The 5,015-nt window shown below is 38.9% G+C and overlaps 1 non-coding gene across 1 annotated transcript; it reads left to right on the forward strand.

The window, feature by feature from the left end:
• Nucleotides 1-3,116: 3,116 nt before the first annotated feature.
• trnaa-cgc (transfer RNA alanine (anticodon CGC)) lies at nt 3,117-3,188 on the forward strand. Its single transcript has one exon. It is a non-coding gene; the product is annotated as a tRNA-Ala (tRNA).
• The last annotated feature ends 1,827 nt before the right edge of the window (nt 3,189-5,015 follow it).

Raw genomic sequence — 5,015 nt, forward strand, 5'->3', positions numbered from 1 at the left:
CAACTCTTACTACATTACTGTTGCATTATTTTAAGGTTCGTAACAACTCTTACTACATTACTGTCAGCATCACTTTGAGTTTGTTCGAAACACTTACTAGATTACTGTCATCATCACTTTAAGTTTATTAGCAACTATCACTACATTACTGTTAGCATCATTTTGAGTTCATTAGCAATTCTTCTGACATCACTGTCACTTTATTTTTAGGTTCGTAGCAGATCTTACTACATTACTGTAAGCATCACTTTGAGGTTATTCGAAATTTTCACTACATTACAGTTAGCATCATTTTGAGTTCATTTCAATTATTACTACGTCATTGTCGCATCATTTTGAGATCATTAGCAATTCTTCCGACATCACTGTTGCATTATTTGGAGGTTCGTAGCAACTCTTACTACATTACTATTGCATAATTTGGAGGTAAGTATCAACTCTTACTACATGACTGTCAGCATCACTCTGAGTTTATAGCAACTATCATGACATTACTGTTAGCATCATTTTGAGTTTATTAGCAATTCTTCTGACATCACTGTCGCATTATTTTTATATTCGTAGCAACTCTTACTACATTACTGTTGCCTTATTTTAAGGTTCGGAGCAACTCTTAATACATGACTGTCAGCATCACTTTGAGGTTGTTCGAAACACTTACTACATTACTGTAAGGTTACTCGCAACTCTAACCACATTACTGTCAGCATCATTTTGAGATTAGTATCAACTCTCACTACATCACTGTCGCATCATTTTGAGATTTTAAGAAACTCTCACCACATCACTGGAGCATCATTTTGAGGTTCGTAGCAACTCTTACTACATCACTGTAGCATCAATTTGAGATTTTTAGCAACTCTTACTACAGTACTGTAGCATAATTTTGAGGTTCGTAGCAACTCTCACTACATTACTGACAGCATCATTTTCAGGTTAGTAGCAACTCTTACTACATCACTGTAGCATCATTTTGAGATTTTTTGCAACTCTTACTACATCACTGTAGCATCATTCTGAGGATAGTAGCAACTCTCACTGCATGACTGTCAGCAATATTTTAAGGTTTTAAGCAACTCTCACTACATTCGTGTCAGCATCCTTTTTTAGCATAGTAGCAACTCTCATTACATCACTGTAGCATCATTTCTTAGGTTAGTAGCAACTCTCATTACATCACTTTAGCATCATTTTGAGGTTAGTAGCAACTCTCACTACATCACAGTCAGCATCATTTTGAGCATAGAAGCAACTCTCACTTCATCACTGTAGCATCATTTCTTAGCTTCGTAGCAACTCTCATTACATCACTTTAGCATCATTTTCAGGTTAGCAGCAACTCTCACTACATCACTGTAGCATCATTTCTTAGGTTAGTAGCAACTCTCACTACATCACTGTCGTATCATTTTTAATTTCATAGCAACTGTCACAACAAAAATGTAAGCATCATTTTGAGGTTTTTAGCAACTCACTACATGACTGTAAAACTGACCGTTACCATAGAGATGGGAACAGAAAACTCAAATGGAAGCTCAAAAGGGGACTTAGCTCCAATGGTAGAGTGCTAGCTTAGCTAGCACTCTACCTAGTCATTGTCATTGTCTTTAGTATAGATAATGACTCAAGAACACATTGTCTATAGTATAGACAATGTGTTCTTGAGTCATTGTCTATAGTATAGACACTGAAGTCACTAGTCACTGAAACACTGACAATGTGATGGGGGCTTCCTGTCTTTACTGCATTTTCTTCAAAGGATCCCGTGTGTCTTCTTTCTCTCTGTCTGTACTGGAGTGTGGTACCAGGCCCAGCTTGAACGGGTGACTGTGTCTGAGTGGGTCGAGGCTGGGCTGCAGGTATTGGGAGGTTAGAACCCATCTGTGAGGCTCCAGGTGGAGCGATCACCTGTGAGGGTCCAGGGACAGCAGGAAGCTGCACAGATGGTAAAGACATGGAGGGGAGACAGGTGGTGCTGGAGCAGTGACAGGAAGTGTCTGGCATTTTGGTTCATCCTGTGAGATGACGTGAGGTTGTGGTTTTGCCTCCAGCCTCACCTCCTCATCAGTGTTCAAAAGGTTCAAAGGTGAAAAAATGGGATTCAACCAAACAGCTGGAATGAAGAGTTGGTAACACTTGCAGAGCTGCAGGGAGCTGGACAGGTCTCACCGTGGGGGGATTTGTCCCACAGATCCTTGCTGAAGTGGCTCCTTCTCTTGAGACCTGCAATGCTGGCTGGACCTTTGGAAAAAGAACACAACAAATCTTCATAAACATTTACTTCAGCAGGAACACACAAGAAGGTGGGACTGGTTCCTTTTTCATGTTCACTATTTTGTCGTCTTGGTTCATGTTTTGGTTGTCAAAGTTAATTCTGAATATTTGTGGAAAGTTCGCCTGCCTTTACTTGTACCAATACTTCCTTTAGTAACAAATTAAAAAGCTCAAGCTAAACTTCAGTCAGGACAACCATTCTTTCTCATTCTTAGGCCTCTGTTTTATGTCCATGACCATCCTGTCTGTCACCTTTGGTGATGGAGACATCGGTTGATGACATCAGCAACGGTCCTCAACCTAACTGCCTCTGCCAGAAGCGAGCTGTCATCTGTCTCAGGGGACACAGTCGGGTGGACCGGGGCGGATGAGGGCCTGCTGCTTCCTTGAAATATTTCTCAATATTTCAGTTGCAACTGTATAGTGATGGTGGCTCAGTTTAGAGCTGTCAATCAATGTTAATAATTGATCTTAGCATCTGGAGATTATTTTAGGAACACAAATACTTTTACTTCATTCTGAGGATGAGCAGACGTTCAATATAATGATTATTTATTAGTCAAAGACTCCTGCTGGTCAGAGAGGATCTGGACTGGATTGTAAAGCTTCAGAGAGGGAAACCTTCACTCTGGATTGGACTGAGAACGGAGCAGCCTCAGCTTCCTGGAGCCTGACTTGCCTCTGTGGTCGAAGGCTGTGTGGGCTGACATCACAGTGAAACTACCTAGATCACAGAGCCTTTGAGATCACAGGCTGACTTCCTTTTTATCCCTAAAATGAAGAAGAAAAATGTTGTGTCTGTGTTTGTGTTGCTGCATCAGTTAAACAGTGACTCTGACAGAGGGGATGTAGCTCAGTGGTAGAGCGCATGCTTCGCATGTATGAGGCCCTGGGTTCAATCCCTGGCATCTCCAGCTGGTCCTTTGGAGCCTTCATCTTATCAGCTAAATTGATCCATAAATGTGACAACAGTTGATAACAAACTACCAGAAGAGAAACCAGTCTGTTGCATATCAAAGTATTTGTAGCTGCGTCAGTGTGACTGTGAGCCTTCATTTGTTTCCTCCAAAAAGTTTAAAATGAACTCAATGCTGAATCCCTCATCGTCATCACTGAGCTGCAGAACAGGTCCATGCAGGAGGCTGAGCAGGTCTTCCTCTCTGGTCCAGTGTCTCAGCACAGGTCAGAGTAGAGAATTAAAACATGAACACAAATCTTTATCAGCTATTTACTGACATCAGTGACTACCTTCAAGTAAGAGTGTTAGTGAATGGACCCTTTTTAAAGTTTATGTTATAATGTTTGAAAAATGATGCTCACAAAATCACAATAAAAGTGTTTGTGCTAAAATGATTCCAGTAGATTTTATTGCCATTTTAAGAGTTCAAGCGTAATTTGATGACATTGTTTGATGTCATGACTCTCAGTTACTTTAGCAGGACCATCGGGACATGAAATCTTCCTCATCATCCCATATCGACCCTCAACCCCTCACACAGAACAAGGAGCCCTCAACTGAAGGAACCTTTAAAACTGAGAAGTTGGACAGAAAGCAGTATTTTGGTGGAACGAACCTTAAAAACTATAAATTAGAAAGTATTTTGGTGGAACGAACCTTTAAAACTATAAATTAGAAAGTATTTTGTTTTGAATGAACCTTTAAAACTATAAATTAGAAAGTATTTTGGTGGAACGAACCTTTAAAACTATAAATTAGAAAGTATTTTGGTGGAATGAACCTTTAAAACTATAAATTAGAAAGTATTTTGGTGGAATGAACCTTTAAAACTATAAATTAGAAAGTATTTTGGTGGAATGAACCTTTAAAACTATAAATTAGAAAGTATTTTGGTGGAATGAACCTTTAAAACTATAAATTAGAAAGAATTTTGGTGGAACGAACCTTTAAAACTATAAATTAGAAAGTATTTTGGTGGAACGAACCTTTAAAACTATAAATTGTAAGAGTTGCGAATGAACTCAAAATGATGCTAACAGTAATGTAGTGATAGTTGCTAATTAACTCAGTGATGCTTACAGTAATGTAGTAAGTGTTTCGAATAACCTCAAAGTGATGCTAACAGTCATTTAGTAAGAGTTGCTACGAACCTCAAAATAATGTGACAGTAATGTAGTAAAAGTTGCTACCAACCTCAAAATATTGCGACAGTGATGTCGGAAGAATTGCGAATGATCTCAAAATGATGTGACAGTGATGTAGTAAGAATTGCTAATGAACTCAAAATGATGCTAACAGTAATGGAGTGAAACTTTCAAATAACCTCAAAGTGATGCTTACAGTCATGTAGTAAGAGTTGCAACGAACCTCAAAATAATGCGACAGTAATGTAGTAAAAGTTGCTACGAACCTCAAAATATTGCGACAGTGATGTTGGAAGAATTGCTACTGAACTCAAAATGATGCTAACGGTAATGTAGTGATAGTTGCTACGAACCTCAATATAATGCGACAGTAATGTAGTAAAAGTTGCTACGAACCTCAAAATATTGCGACAGTGATGTCGGAAGAATTGCTAATGAACTCGAAATGATGCTAACAGTAATGTAGTGATAGTTGCTAATCAACTCAGTGATGCTTACAGTAATGTAGTAAGTGTTTCGAATAACCTCAAAGTGATGCTGACAGTCATGTAGTAAGAGTTGCTACGAACTTCAATATAATGCGACAGTAATGTAGTAAAAGTTGCTACGAACCTCAAAATGTTGCAACAGTGATGTCG

The sequence above is a fragment of the Aulostomus chinensis genome, chromosome 1 (genome assembly GCF_037954235.1).
Source record: "Aulostomus chinensis isolate RoL2024-O1b breed Wild chromosome 1, RoL_Achi_v1.0, whole genome shotgun sequence".
Lineage (NCBI taxonomy): Eukaryota > Metazoa > Chordata > Actinopteri > Syngnathiformes > Aulostomidae > Aulostomus > Aulostomus chinensis.